Source organism: Amblyomma maculatum, chromosome 1, assembly GCF_055883805.1.
Source record: "Amblyomma maculatum isolate TAMU_Amacu chromosome 1, ASM5588380v1, whole genome shotgun sequence".
Lineage (NCBI taxonomy): Eukaryota > Metazoa > Arthropoda > Arachnida > Ixodida > Ixodidae > Amblyomma > Amblyomma maculatum.
In genome coordinates, this window is record NC_139344.1 from 474,283,929 (window position 1) to 474,300,898 (window position 16,970).

A 16,970-nucleotide genomic window follows, 5' to 3' on the forward strand; every position below is an offset into this window, starting at 1 on the left:
ACTGATTCGTCAGGTAACATCTGCATGTGAATCCGGGCTCACTCAAACTCAGATCATAATTTGAGTGAGTCATGACTCAGAGCATGATCTGAGTGAGTCCGAGCTCACGGCTGAGATCATGATCTCATGCGAGTATGGACTCACTCACGACTCAGATCATGATCTGGGGCCAGATCTAGCGACGATTCCATTCTGGAACTGGTTTCTTTCGCCGCTCCTAATTGGTTGCTGCGTCAATCCGGCGCGACCCCCAAAACTTCCGGAGGCGGCTCCGCGTTTTTCGCCTACATCACGGGGCGAGGCCACCACTCCGAAAGGAGCGATTCTGCCGGCCGATGCAGGAACCGCGATGAGTTGGTCTGCTTCGAGAGGGAACCGCTCTGCGTTCTCCGTGGCGCCTCATAGCCGTAGTCGAGCAACGGCGCGCGCCGCGCAGCTGCTTGAGTACGGCCGTGGTATCTTATTTTTTTAGCAGTGCTTTGCGGTTTTAGTAAACTCATCATCATCATCATCAGCCTGACTATACGTCTCTCCCATATTTCTCCAATTCACCCGTTTCTGTGCTAGCTGCATCCACTTGACCCCTGCGAACTTCTTAAACTCATCCGCCCACCTAACTTTCTGCTGCCCCCTGCTACGCTTTCCTTCCCTTGGAATCCAGTTTGTTACCCTAAGAGACCATCGCTCATCCTCTCTTCGCACTACATGTCCTGCCCATGCCCATTTCTTCTTAATTTTCACTAGAATATCAGTAACTTTAGTTATTTCTCTGACCCACTCTGCACGCTTCCTATCTCTTAATGTTACCCCCACCATTTTCGTTCCATAGCCCTCTGAGTTGTCCTCAACTAAAGTAGAACCCTCTTGGTTAGTCTCCACGTTTCAGCCCCATAGGTGAGTACAGGTAAGATTAAACTGCTGTATACTTTCTTCTTGAGCGATACCGGTAAGCTGCTAGTCATAATCTGTGAGTGCTTACCAAATGCGCTCCGTCCCAATCTTATTCTGATTTTCTTTTCATGGTCCGGATCTGCGGTTACTACCTGTCCTAAGTAGACATATTCGCCTACTACTTCCTGTGCTTCGCTACCTAATGTAAACTGCTGTTCCTTCCCGAGGCTGAACATTACTTTAGTCTTCTGCATATTGATTTTTAAGCCTACCTTTCTACTTTTCCTGTCTAGGTCATCAATCTTTCATTGCAGTTCATCCCCGAGTTACTTAGCAAGGCAGTCATCAGCAAATTGCAAATTACTGAGGTATTCTCCATCTACCCTTATCCCTAACTGCTCCCATTCCAAGTCTGAATACTTCCTCTAAGCAAGCTGTGCATAGTACTGGGGAGATCGTGTCTCTTTACCTAACACCTTTCTTTATGCGAATTTTGTTACTTTCTTTATGCAGAACTATGGTTGCTGTGCAGCCACTATATCTTTCACGTACGGCTCGTCCACCCCGATTTCGCAATGCCTGCATCACCGCCGAGGTTTCAACTGAGTCAAATGCTTTTTCGTAATCAATGAATGCTATGTATAAGGGCTGGTTATATTCCGAGCATTCTTCTATCACCTGATTGATGGTATCGATATGATTGATAGTAGAGTACCGTTTCCGAAAACCTGCTTGATCCTTTGCTTGATTGCAGTCTAAGGTTGTCCTGATTCTATTAGCGATTACCTTAGTAAATACCTTATACGTAACAGACAGTAAGCTGATTGGTCTGTAATTTTTAAGGTCCTTAGAGTCCCCTTTCTTATGAATGAGGATAATGTTTGCATTCTTCCATGGTTCCGGTACCGTCCATGACACCAGGCATTGTGTATATACAGTGTGACCAGTTTATCTAGCACAATATCCCTCCCCCCCGCCCGTCTTTTAACAAATCTGTAGTTATCTGATCCTCTTCAGCTGATTTCCCCCTTTTCATAGTTTCTAATGCTTTGTTGACCTCGTCCTTCGTCACTGGTGGAACGTCTGACTGTTTTTCCCTACCGCCAATCTCGTTACGGTCCTGACTACTTTGGCTACTGTAGAGATCTGTAGAGAACTCCTCGGCTACTTTGACTATCTTATCCATATTCGTGATGACGTTGCCCGCCTTGTCCCTTGTCGCATACATCTGGTTTTTGCCTATGCCCAATTGCTTCTTTACCGCTTTTGAGATTTCCCCCGTTCTTTACAGCATGTTCAATTTTCTCGATGTTATACTTCCTTATATCGGCCCCCTTGCGCTTATTGATTAGCTTTGATATCTCGGCCAATTCTATCTGGTCTGTTGGATTGGAAGCTTTCATACTTTGGCGTTTCTTAATCAAATCTTTCGTCTCCTTAGACAGCTTACCGGTATCCTCTCTAACTTTCCTACCGCCTACTTCTATAGCGCACTCAGTAATGATATCTCTGAAATTATTGTTCATTGCTGCTAGGGTAATGTCGCCACCCTCGGTTAGAGCTGAATATCTATTCTGTAGCGAGATCCTGAACTCTTCTGCCCTTCCCCTCACTGCTAATTCGTTGATGGGTTTCTTTCTTACTAATATGTTGCGTTCCTTCTTCATATTTAGGCTAATTCGGGACCTCACCATCCTGTTTCATCGCACTTTCCCGATTACCTCTACATCTTGCATAATGGCAGGGGTTGAACACAGTATGAAGTCAATTTCATTTTTAGTCTCCCCGTTAGGACTTCTCCATGTCCATTTCCGGTTCTTCCGTTTGCTGAAGAAGGTATTCATGATTCTTAAGTTAAACTGACGCAGTAAAAAAAAATACGGGACTACACCTTCTACATGTCTGAGGAGGCTTTGCGGCAACACTGGCTAAGGCTGTGTGCCGATCGCGAAGCGAAGAGGGGACGAAGGGGTATGCCGGGCTGCCGTCAGAAGCGAAGGTGCTCTACGCACTTCGATCGCTACGATCGGGAGCTCTCGGTCAACAGCACTGCGACCATTTGAATCCGGCAGTCGCAGAGACAAATAATTCGCGTCCGTAAGTGTGCGGGCTGGGTTTCTGCCCCCTTCTACATAAGTGGAAGGGGAGCACACGGTGGCTGACTGGATCGAGTGCGGTCAGATTCCAAGTGTCATCGGCTGCGTCCGACGTTGACGGCTATTGACGGAAAGTTCGGGCATACTCACGACGCTTGAGCGGCCGACAAGGCTACGCACGCTTCCCCGCTACATAGGCAGGCACGGACGAGCCGGCGCGGTGCCGGTATCAGCAGCTCATTCGTACTCGCAATGGCGGCAGCAACTCCAACTCCTCCGTCACAAAGCTAGCGTGATACGGACTGCATACTACGAGCATTGTAGACCTCGTTCTTAGGATATTTGCCATTCTGCGCGAAAGACAGAACTTACAAAAACTACACAGCGAGCAAGCAAGCAGATGACGCCGCCGCACGCGCGACACCATCTAGCGGCGCAAAAGGTACTCATGAGCCAAGAAATTGCTTGGCACTTGTTAACAGGAAGTTTCTAAGAATATTTCAGTCTATTATTCACTAGTTTGCATTACTATGTAATTATTAGATTTATTTCGTGCTTAACACCACTTTGGTACAAGTATTTGGTACCAGAAAAAGCCACATGCTCGTGGTGTACACGCCTATGCTCTGGCGACATTGCTGATTGGCTGCTCTTTCCTGTCCTCACCATGAGGTAGCGCCCGCTGTCTTGCTGACGTCAAATTGACGTCATCTTGAAAGAGAACGGTTTCCGAAAGGAACCCCTGCTGGATATGGCCCCTGAGTGTGAGCCTGAGTGAGCCCAAATGAAACGACTTATGAGTGAGTCCGCCAACCTATGGTCTGGACTCACGGCTCAGATCACGATCTGAGTGTGAGTCTGGACTCACTCACGAGTCAGATCATGATCTGAATGTGAGTACGGACTCACACACGACTCACATCATGATCTGAGTGTGAGCCTGCGTGAGCCCAAGACGACTCATGAGTGAGTGCGCCGACCTCGGCTCAGATCACAATCTGAGTGTGATTCTGAACTCACTCTCAGATCATAATCTGAGTGTGAGTCCGGACTCACTCACGACTCAGAACATATTCTGAGTGCGAGTCCGGTCTCACTCACGACTCAGATCATGATCTGAGTATGAGTCTGGACTCACTCACGACTCATATGATCTGAATGTGAGTCCGGACTCACTCATGACTCAGATCGTGATCTGAGTGTGAGCCTGAGTGAGCCCAAGTGAGTCGATTCATGAGTGAGTCTGCAGACCTATGATTGATAGTAATCAAAACATGCACGAGCTGAAGGCATTTATTGTTATTACTTTTCGTCGTGCCGCTGAAAAGTAATCACGACAATTAAGGGTTGCAAATAAACTCATCTAGTTGCAGTGCAGAAGTGCAACGCGCGTTAGCCGTGAAGATAATCTGTCACTGAAGTCTACTGGTCGCGCTCAACGCCACTGCCCTTCGCTCTCATCTTTATCCAACTGCAAGAAACATGTTAAAACAAGTGCCATTTTGATTTTTGTGACTCGTGGTGCAATCAACCGCACCAGAGCTTGCAGAAAACGCAGGAAATGCTGCGCATCCAATGCAGACGTCTCAGGCTTTTGCGTACACAGGTCACTGCTATCGCCAGCACCGCCACGTCACGGGCTGACGCTTGTCTATAGGGAATTCCACGCCGACCAAGCTGGAGAGCGGACGTGCAATCGATGGGCTTCATCGACCACGAACGCTTGCGCTCTATTTCGGCCACTGGATTTCGGAAATTTTCTGTGATTCGACTCTATTCAGGAAGCGCTCACCGCGGATTATCAAGACTCCAAGGTGGGCCGATTCTTTCGCACATTTTTTAGGCCTTGAAGAACTTCGCAAGCAACGAGGGACACTAGGCCTAGTTAGGCCTAGGCAAACAAAGGCACCCCCGGCCGTTTAGAATTTCGACGAAAATGATGGAAACCGTGGAGGGGACGAGCATAGACCCTGCGGAGCTGAAAGAACCTGGGTAGTGGTTTATTGCCAAGAAAAGAGGAAAGGCGGTGCCACTTGAAAACGAGGGACGCAGCGTCACCGATGATCAAGGTAGAGAGCGAGCCGCGTCCAAGCTCGCCGGAAAGAGATTGGCAGCAAAGTCGGTTGAAAGGCAATCGATCAAGATACCCGACGGAACTGACAAAATAATTCTCCGCCCACGGGGAGGAGTCAGCCGCCTACTTAAGTATGGCAACATTGAACTTGCGGAGTTGATCGCTCGCACCGCGAATATAAACATAAGAGAGGCCGCGGAAGACACCTTCTCGGTCAACACAAAACAGCAGTCTATCTTCATCGCAACAGACAGCGAAGAACGGAAAAGAAAATACATCGCACTACGCGTCCTCGAATTCGAGGGCCAGAAAATTGAAATCACGGCGTACGTCGCTATGCCCGAAGACTGCGGTAAGGGGGTGGTACACGACATTCCCCTTCGCATCACCGAGGAAGAAATAGTGCAACGGCTACGCACGATCAAAAGGCAACCCCCCCCCCCCTCCGTGCTAGGAGCCAGGCGCCTGGGCAGGAGCTCAACCACCGTGCTCATACTGTTTGAAAAACCAGAGGTGCCGAGGTGGGTGAAACTCTCACTTACATGGCAAAGATGTGTCTTATATTGAAAGAAATACGAGGTTTGCAACGCATGCGGGCGCCTAGGGCACCGCGAAGATGTCTGTCCAGATCCGAATAACGCTAAGTGCAGAGGATGCGGAGAAGAGCGCCCGGATCAGGGACACACCTGCGAAATAAAATGTCAGCTGTGCGGTAAAGACCATCCGCTTGGCGACAAGAAGTGCAGAGAACTCTACAGGACTCCCTACCAGACCAAAAAACATCAATGGGAGCAGAAAATTGCCGAACAGCAGCAGCAGCAGCACAACGAGCAGCACCAATATCCCAACACCACACCTGAGTGCGGCCGCAGAGGACGCTCGAAATTCAGAAGAGACCACCGTGACCAACGCGGATATTCTCAAGACAGGGACGGAGGCTTCCGGGCGCAGAGCGGGGACTTCCCGCAGTTGGAGGACGCCAACCGACGTCACCGTTCAAGCTCCCGCAGCAGCAGGGAGCGGTCCGGATCCAAGTCCAGGTCGGGGTCCAAATCCAGAGTCACGGCTAACTCCAGGGACCCAAGGAACCCGTCGGCCACCCAAAAGCGAAGCCCGAGCGGGGACAGTAAAACCGTGAGTTTCAGCAGTGGGGTTCCCCAGGCTAAAGATGAGGAAAACAAAGAAAAAGATAAAGAAATAGAAAAGTTAAGAAAGGAAGTTGAGGAACTGAGGGAGATAAATTAAGAAACTCACCCAGGAGCAATACCAATCCAAATCACAGCCAAATTCCGGGGCTCCCCCGCCTCCACAGGCTCTCCCCGCAAAACAAGTAGCCAAACCGACACCTCCACCTGCGACGCCAAAGGTGCTAACACCACCCGCGGCGTCAGACACGGAGGAGGACGCAATGATCACTGAACAGTGCAGGCCACCTCCCCCGCAGAAACGAAGAGGCGGGGAAACGGATCCGCTGGCGGCAATAGAGCGTAGACTAGACGCCAAATACGGGGCGAGACTCGAGCGGCTCGAGACAGGCATGACCAATATCATAGGCGCCCTAAACCGAATTCAGGAACAATCTAAACCAACAAACGCGGCTCTTGCTGCTATGGCAGAAAGGCAAACAGTGAGAGAAGGGATACTTGACCAATTCCAACATGGGCAAAACGCAACCAAAGATTAATTCGACGGTATGGCAGTGGAACTGCCGAGGATTCCCGCGCAAGCGAGCGTTAGTGCAACAACATCTCGAGCAAATAGTTGAAAATCCTCTAGCCGTAGCCATACAGGAAACTGGCAAAGGAGTAATTAAATTATCAGGATATCAAGCGTTTGCTAGTGGCCGGGGAGAAAAATCCCGTGTCACTACATTAAAAGGAACGTAGCGGTGATCGAACATGAAATTAGTTCTCGCGACATTGAGGCGGTTTTCGTTGAAATCATCACGGGCAGGAAGAAGGAACCCAGTATTTTCGTCCTAAACATATATAGCTCTCCTCAGCAGCGCAAAGTTAGGTTCGACATTATTTCGCAAAGCAATGAAGGCAGCCGGAGCTAACGCCCTGCTAATTGTAGGAGACTTCAACGCCTGCCACCAAGAGTGGGGATATAATAGGCAAGATCCGAAGGGCAGGCAGTTATGGGAAGATTTTCACGAATTAAACCTCACCCTGCAGACAGACTCTGGCTGCCCGACGAGGGTGGGAAACAGTGTGAGCAAAGACACAACCCCAGACTTAACATTTACCAAAAACATAGAGGAGCTTAGGTGGAAGAACACAGAGCTCAACTTTGGAAGCGATCATTACGTCCTCGAAATAACGCTTAAACGGGGAGTCAAAGACGAGAAAATATCATCAGCGCAATCGAATGGGAGAAATTCAGATAAATTAGGGAATCTGCAAACATGGACGAAAATATTGAAAATATCGACGATTGGGCAGAAACCCTCATGCACCACGTTAAATCCGCTACCATTATCCTAGAGGGGGACGATGCACCGAAAACAGTCGACAGGAAACTCCTACACATGTGGGAAGCAAAAAAAGGTATGGAAAGACGCCTCCGGTGTCAGAGATGGAACCGAAACCTAAGGCGAAAAATAGCCAGGCACAATAAGGAAATTGAGGATTATGCAATTAAGCTCTGCGAGCAAAACTGGTGTAACAGGTGCGATGAAATGGAGGGCAACATGAGCCTTTCAAAGACGTGCAGCCTGCTACGATATCTTCTTAATCCCGACAGTTCGAAAACACAGTCAAACACAACAATAGCAAAGGCAAGACACGCGTTCGAGGGGACTGACGCGGAACTAATAACTAAACTCGTAGACACATATGTCGGCGATACAACATCCCTCCCTCTTAGGCAATACGCGGGCCCACCGAAGGAGGCCCTCGACGCGCCCATCTCAGAAGCGGAAGTTAGAGCCGAAATCCTTAGCTTAAAGACGCGATCAGCTCCCGGCCCCGATGGAATAACAAATAAAATGCTACGAAACCTAGACGACGCTTCCATAACGGCACTCACCAACTACATGCAAGAAGTATGGAGTAGCGGTCGTCTTCCCCAGCAGTGGAAAACTGCAAACGTTGTGCTAATTCCAAAACCTGGCAAGCCCCCGAAATTCGAAAACCTCAGACCTATTTTCTAACCTCATGCATTGGAAAGCTTATGGAACGCGTAATCCAAACAAGGCTAACTAATTTCATGGAGAAAAACGACCTGTGGCCGCATGAGATGGTCGGGTTCCGACCGGGCCTGTGCACACAGGATGTAATGCTCCGATTACAACATGACATAATTGACTCGAAATCCAGAGACGCGAAGGTAATTCTAGCACTAGATCTAACAAAACCATTTGACAACGTAAAACACCAGGCAATTCTCGCGGGACTACAGGAATTAGGAGTCGGCGAGAGAACATATAATTACGTAATGGATTTCCTGACAAACAGGACGTTGAAACTAAAGTTTCAGGACCTAGAATCCCCCACTGTCCACCTGGGAAGTAAAGGAACTCCGCAAGGCTCGGTGCTCTCCCCCTTCCTTTTTAACGTGGTGATGAGAGGCCTTCCTGCCGCTCTTAAAGTCATAAAAGACCTGAAGTTCAGCATTTACGCGGACGACGTTAATCTCTGGATGAACAACGGCAGCGATGGCAGCATAGAGGAACGCCTACAGGCGGCGGCGGACACCATTGTGTCCTACGCGGCCGAAAGGGGTCTTTCGTGCTCTGCGCAAAAATCCGAACTTTTCATATATAATCCAAAATCAATGAGGTGCAAGGGCGACTTTAACGTAGAAATAAAGGTCGACGGCAAAACCGTACCAAGAGTCCAGCAAATCAGAATCCTCGGACTTTTTATTCAAGAGGACGGGTATAATGACGGAACGATAAAAAAACTCACTACCTACGCGACGCAAGTAACAGGAATATTTAGGAGGACTGCATTCAAAGGCAGAGGCCTCAAAGAGAGAAGCCTCTTGAGACTGATGCAGGCGTACAAAATAAGTCGAATATGCTATGCCACACCGTTCCTCAACATCAGGACCAATGAAAAAGATAAGATAGACGCACTCATCAGGCGTTGCGTCAAGAGGGCGCTGGGTCTACCCATCTCCTCTTCTACGGAATGCCTGATAGAAATGGGAGTGCATAATAGCTGGACGGAACTTGCTGAAGCGGTGAGAATCGCCCAACATGAAAGATTAAGTAGGTCGAGCACGGGTCGAACCATCTTAGAATGGGTGGGTCGAAAAATAGATAGGGGCACAGCCGACAAGGTTGCCCTACCACCACAATGTCGCGAGAACATCATTGTCCGTCCTCTCCCCCGCAACATGCACCCAGAATACCACAAGGAGAGACGGGAGAAGAGAGCAGAAGCACTGGTTAAAAGTGCAAAAGAATTCAGAGTAAAAGAAGTTGCCTACGTAGACGCTGCAAGCGGACTATCAGGGGCGGCAGTCGCCGCGGTAGTCGATGGTAGCGGCGCACCAGTCGTCTCCGCCACCATCCGAAGTAGAAACATAGATACGGCTGAAGAGGTCGCAATAGCGCTCGCTTGCGTCGGAACGAAGGCTAGATTGATCTTTAGCGACAGTAAAACTGCTCTCTGGAATATCGGAAAGGGCAGGGTCTCACAAGAAGCCGCCCGAATTCTAAAAGCTGCAACTAAAATTGATCGCAAAATCACCCTAATTTGGGTCCCAGCACACACGTCCGTCCCCGGCAACGAGGAGGCGACTGCCAGGCGATGGACGAACGTTTGCAAACCTATAAAGAAATAATCGAAAATTATAGATTAGGAAGACATCTGATGCCGCCACCGGATCCTAGCTTAAATAATAAAGAGGCCATAGCCTGGCGGCGATTACAAGCCGGAAATTTCCCGAGCCCTGTCTGGTTGTTTCACACCCAGATAGAGGAGAGAAAAAACAATAAATGTAAAGCCTGCGAAGGGGGGGGACCCTCGACCATATAATTTGGGAATGCCCTAAGTCTCCGGGCGCTAGGGACAACATTAAAAGTAGAGAAGCCTGGGTAACCCTGCTGCGAAGCGACGTCCCCGCTGACCAGCAGAAAGCCGTCCGCTTGGCGGCTGAGGCCGCGAATAACCAATGTATATTCGCCAGTCCTTAGTCGCGGAGGTTCCAGCCCCCGTTCCTCAGGCCTGCGTGCCAGGAGCGGGGAGTAGGGGGCCTCCTAAATCGGTGGAAATTAACGTTTTAATCAATCAATCAATCTTGTCTATGGGGGTATTCACGTGACGTCCTATCTGACGTCAGTATGCAGCTGATGCCATCTTTGCGTCCCCTTCTGACTAGTATGGTCGGCGGCTTAGGTTAGCTGGTGTGCATCCGTTTGCTGTGCTACTCTACCTTATACCAGCACCACTGTAATCAAAACTCATTCGGCATCATGACTGACAGTTCGAATTATCTGTAGTCTGCGTGATGCCGACAGAGACCTGTAAAAAAAAAACTTCGGCACCGACTTGTTAGCAGTCGATGTGCGCCACTGCACAGTAAGCGTCGACAGGCGACCGCGCATAAATATGTGCGACATTCACGAGTTCCTTGCGCTATACGGAAGAGCTTCGTCACAAGAAACCAACAGAAAGGCTATACACCACTCGAAGAACACAATTACGTTACCGCTGGTTAAAGAGCCGCAATTTAAGCAGACGAACTCGCGCGCCGTACTATGCTTATCCCAGCTAAACCGCTGAGTCCTAGCTGAAATTTAACACAGAAAGAGCAGTTTGTAGTCAGTAGTGTTTGTACGGAACTTTTTGGTGTCATCATCATCATCAGCCTGATTATACCCACTGCAGGGCAAAGGCCTCTTCCATATTTCTCCACTTAACCCGGTTCTGTGCTAGCTGCATCCACTTGACCCCTGCGAACTTCTTAAAGGGACACTAAAGACAGCCAAAGATGGTATGAAAATCTAATGAACTACATTTGGTGACACTGTCGCCGCATATCTAGCAGCAAAAAATCGAATAATTGCTGAGATATTGCGATAAGTAGTTGAGGTTTTTTTCTTGTTCCCGCCGGTCGAATTCAAACTGTGGCCTCCAACTACGTAGTTGGCGTTGAGTGACGCACGCTATGATGTAAGCGGAGACTCCGCGATAGCTAGCGAGCCGGCGCGGCCCGTGGCGTCGCATCCCTCAAGGGCCAACTTGGCAACAGCGTACTCGCAATGATGGCCTCAGCCGAAATAAATAACACGAGCTCCTTAACGCTACCGCGTTAAAACGATGAAGAGAGTAATTTACCGAGCGATGGGCACATAAAGGAAGAAAAAAAAACATAGAGCGCTTGTAATGCACAATACTTTACATGTTTCTCAAGCTCTTGCGCTCCTTCTTGCACTGTGTATAAACAAATCGAGCCCTCGGTCATCGCAACGCTTCCTGACATGTTTACATACAAATAGGATTTAGTTACCAGCAAAATAGTGTCCTCGCTGCTGCGCTTGTCAGTTTTGAAGCTTCGTCGCACTTTTTTCCTTCAAGGTTTGTGCTACAGCTCCGTGTTCAGCGAAAATTACCTCCACGGTAGCAGAACAGGACCGAAGTGCCGGCGCCACTACATTTGCCAGCGCTGTGAAATTCCACATGTTAAAATGGATCCAGTGCACAATATAGTGCGCATAGGCATCCAGAACATTAGTTGCAAGACGTGAGAGCAGGCAGCATGCGCCGATGATGAAGAAGTAATTTTTAAACCGGCAGCAGAAACACTTTATTGTAAATGGGGCCATGACATAAAAATTAAAAATATTTCCAAGGTTCTTGTGGCGCGGCGTAGCCGAGCGGTTAGCGCCGAACGTTACGGAGCAAGCAGTAGCGAGTTCTAATCTTACCGCTTCTGGACATATTTTTTTTTTACAAATTGAATTTTTTTTAACCTTTTGTAATGTATTTCTGGTGCTTCGTTATTTTTAGTTTCTACTTTTTACCCGAGGCCCTTTTTTTTTTGCCGGGCGACGAGCGCAATATGCAAGTATGCCCCTTTTGTTTACGACGCCTGCAAATAGCACGTTGAAGGTCTTGTTGACGCAGTATATGTTGGTCAGATGTGCCATGATTTAGTGAACAATTCAATGATCATGCGTTTTTCCTTCGGTACTTAGCATATGTATGCTTTTCGTGGCGTACGTAGCTGCAGTCAAGCGTTCAGGTCGCAGTCGAAGCGGCAACGGCGGCGATATGTTGGCGCAGAAGTGTGAACGAAGGAGTGTGTCGGCGGTAGCGGATTTCGCTCGCTCGTGCCTCCGAATGCTCAAATGGGAACCATCAAGGCGCATCTGCTGCTCCAAGCTCGTAATTCAGGCGCTGCAGGTTCAAACAATCCGAGTGCGCACGAAATGCCCGAGCCGAAACATAACCAAAACTGAAGTGGGCGCCTGTGGCGCCTCCAAGTATATTTTTGTATTTGCCTTGCAACGTTTACGTTGTCTTTTCGCCGTCGTTTACATATGATAAAAGCGTGTTATCATGTTTGAGGAAAAAACGTAGTACCGCATTCAAACATACAACGTAATTCGCATTTGTCAGCCTCCGGGATCCCTAGCGCGTCACGTGATTTGTAGTTGCGAGCCTCAGCCGTTTGGCTGTGGTGGCGATACCTGTATTTCTGTTATTCTTCTTTACTACCTTATAACAGCTCTGTTTTCAGTAAGAGTGGTCTTTTTGTAATCAGGAACTGGCATTCTATCGATGCAAACCCACTTCCTTTCTCTCTTTAGTGTCCCTTTAATTTCATCCGCCCACCTAACTTTCTGCCGCCCCCTGCTATGCCACGGCCGCTCGATGGAAGCGCACTGGGTGCGGCCTGCTGCGTCGCGCCGCCATCAATGGGCAAGCGCGTCCTTGGGGAGTTTACATTTGCGCCCGCTATTTCTGCTGAGGGCGCCACTGTTCGGGGACACGTCGCCGCCGGGGTCGCCGGTTCTGAGCGCGCGGTTTGCTTCCTTTCTGAGCGCGTTCGCCTCGCGTCTGCGTAGTAAACGCAAACGTTTTTGTGCGCGCGTGTGCAAGCACGTTAACGTTGAGACTGGATGCGTTTGTCTAAGGCGAAAGCCGGTCTATGCCCATGGAACGAAAATCTATGCGCAGAAGTTGTGCCGGTTATCTGTGCGTCGCATCTGTGCACTGGTGTGCCAGTCGCAAAAGCGGACGTGCAAGGATGGAGATTAAGAATGAAAATGGTTGATGGTGATAGGTAATCAATAAAAGTTATTAGCATTAGTCATTATCTCTATCAATGTCTACAACTACTAATGATTAATAATGACTAAAATGATTTGTAATGACCAGTATATCAAACTACGACATGTAATGACCGCAATTGATTAGAAATGATTAAAAGTGCTTAGCAGTGTGTGGTAATGACTATAATAGCTAGGCATGACTCATCATTATGGTTAATGACAACGAAATGATCAATATGTGAAACGACATGTAATGACCACTGCTGATTCTAAATGAGTAACCTGCTTAGTTATGAGTGATAAGGGCTACAATGACTACGCAGGCAGACTCATCATGACTGAGAAACGACCAATATATCAAACGACTTGAAATGACGAACTGTGGCAAACGATGAGAGGCAAATGATAGGAGAAGGGTAGGCTTTCGCCGTCCTGCGCTTAAGAGACATCTAAGAGACCCTCTAAATTTATCTGCTAAGCTCGCTTCAGGCAGACAGCAGCGAGGAGTGGAAATGCCCTCGCTTCCTCTGAAATGAAAGCGGTGCTGCGGTTAAAAAGTCCAGATGCTGAAGCATAATGCCCCATCAGCTGCCAGCAGATCAAGGGACAGCAGATTGGACTTGTTGGTGATTAATTAGAGGTTAACCGTGCAAACAACGCGACGGGAACACAGGAGAAGACGGCATAACCGTGCTAGTTGTGTCGTCCTCTTTTCCTGTGTTCCCGTCACGTTGTTTAACCTATTTAGTTACCAGGGAGCTGGCCAGTGAACTAGGATTTTTAACTGTGTGTTGTAAAGCAGATGACACGATGAGGTAGCACCAGAAGCTTTTCTCGCAGGTTATGTTTCGAGGACATATCAGAAAAAGCTACGAAGGTTTTTTTATATATATAATCATGCAATTTGTTCTAAATTTTGACGCGCTAGTCTCAGTGGCCTTGCAAGTAAAGGAGCCTGTGCATACAACATTTGTTTATACTGCTGAGACTGTTTGAGCCGATGCGATAAAATGAAAAGCCACGTTCCACAGAAAATCCGGCGCCCGCTCTGTCGGTGATATGGCCAGACACCTTTGGCGCTATGAGAACACATGACATGTTTAATGTGGCAGGAGCTGCCAAACCAGAGAGAGTCAACAAGATGTAAGGGTGAAATGGGAATTATTGAAAGTGGGAGGACCCTTAGATCCCAAGTCAGGCACACTATACTCCTATAGGGCACGTTCGTACGGCTGCGGTAAAGAGGGGCTTTATATAGCTATGTATAGGGTGCTATTTCATATAATGCGGTGGCTTAAGGCTGCATTCTAATGATATGAGACAGAGGCAGCAATTACGGGATACGGTGAATAAGCAGGTAGCATAGTGCGGGCACTCTAACGAGGCTCCTTAAGGAGACCTAAGAACCCCAAGATTTGTTTATCACTACCAGGTTGTTGCTTAATTTATGCGATATTTGGTAATGATTTTGAGGCGACATGTCAGTCGAGCAAAAGCCTGTTGCAGGAAATATAGTCAACTGGACCAGTTACAGGTTAATGAAAACCAAGGACAATGGAATCTTGATATACCCCGCAAAGGAATTAATCAAGCTTTGTCAGCTTACGCGCACCTTCATTAACAGGATGATGAAGTCTGAAGAGGTTCAGTGAAGTAGCAAGCTGTGTAAACTTTTGGCTTCATCATTGTTTTCTCACTGTACACAATACCTGCAGCTATCTATAAAAACAATGATCGTGCCCATGCTAAGGCGCTATGCAAGATATCTTTAAGTTGCTGCCCCCACTGATAGCGAGCTGGGCTGGAAACGTCAACTCAACAGTGGAGCGATGTGTATGGCTATGGCATAAACCTCTCTCAAGAAAGGTTTTCCGTCTGCGATTGGTAATTTTCTTCCTTTTTTTGCGTGGCCATTACATAAGCGTACTTGGCTGCTTGCTGAATCTCGGCTGCAGTTGCGCTCTGACGCGTGAACATTCTTGTGATCACAGCTAATAGTTTCACAACAGCAACACTGGATGCGCGTTTTCCCATTGAAAATTACGAACCAGCAAAATTGTATGGGTTTGCGAGCAGCCAATAAAAATATTAAAAACTTTCGGCGCATATATGTAGCACCTTGAGGCAGACCGGCTCTATCAAGCGCGCTTACTTTGTCCGGTCATGCAAAATGCGGGAAGCAATGGCGAATAGCGTTCTGGCGTACAACGTTTAAGGTCTCTAACTGAGTTGAAGATCCCAGGTTATCATCTAGATTTAACCTAATAAACATCTTCATATTTGCACCGTAAAATTTGTCACAATGAGATAGAAAGGTTGGTTACATGTCGCATTTTCACAGAGGTTGCTCATAGTAGGCCATTTTTTTATTGGATAGCGCTGGCAACTTAGAACAGGTTGACATCAATTTGTGTATAAAAGCTGTATGCAGGAATGAGTAAATGGTATGAAAATGACACACGGAATTCGCGAAACAGTTAAGTGGTTATGCATTTGCTACCATATCAGCTGAACAGCTTCGAATTGTTCACAGCCGGGTCACATTTTAATGTGACGAACAACTGGATCCGATGCAACATCACGGTAATGCGAGCTCTTCATTCGGGCGGTCTTCAACCACCGTGACTAAGGTTTTCGGGGTACACCCCAGTGTACATCCTTGCCGAGCAAGCGCTAAGTGCTGACATGGTCACACTAGACATGACAGTATATACTAATTCTTGTTGCCAAATTGTGTGAAGCGGAGCTCTTATATCCTTAAAATAAAGCACTTCTACCACGCCTACGCCTCCCTCAAAGCGCAGCGAGGCGCAGCTCTCCGCGCGCGGCTGTCCCCGAACGGTGGCGCCGCGGCGGTGGCGACTGGAAGTGGGCGCCTCCCGCCGGTTTCGGGCGATGTAGCAGGCCGCACCTAGTGCGCTTCCATCGAGCGGCCGTGGCTATGCTTTCCTTCCCTTGGAATCCAGTTTGTTACCCACCTGTTATTTTTGGTGTACTTGCCTCATTCGATCAGAAATCGGATGTTTTTATCGTCTGTGGCGGTAACGAAGCAAACGAAACTGCTGCAACAGCAATGGCCCCAGTGGTGCCCCTTCGTTGCGTTGCAGACTCGAAATGACTTTTTGCAGCAGAACTCTTCAATACCGTGCTGTTTTTTGCCAAACTAAGTTTGGCTTATTATTTCTAAATTTTATAAAGCTCTTTAAACATGCTGCAAAACAACTCTGCCCGCTTACGTTCTTTCAGCGAATATTGCTTCGCAGACGACACAGACGATGCGACTATACGACTTCTGATCAAATGAGTCGGGTACGCCAAACAGTTTGTCGAGCCCTCCGAAGGCTTGGATTGTCACAAAACACAAGGTGTTCACGGCGCACTGCCTGGCTGGACACGATGATGCATGTTGTCATGTTGGTGTGCTGCTCTTTTAGCTGAAATATGGCTTGCGAGTGCGGGAAGGGCAGCCATGCCCAGATCGTGGCAACAGCTCGCTGCCAGAGAACATCCGAAAGGTTTCAGCACAGCAAATTTTCGACATATATTTCGCATTTTTCGTGATACTACTTGCGCGGTTGAGCCGTGCCAGCCATACGTGAAGTCGCATCTCGGCGAGTTCTTTCGTTCGGGCGGAGTCGTTCATCTGTACTTTCGGAACGTTAAAATGCCGAGGTCGTTC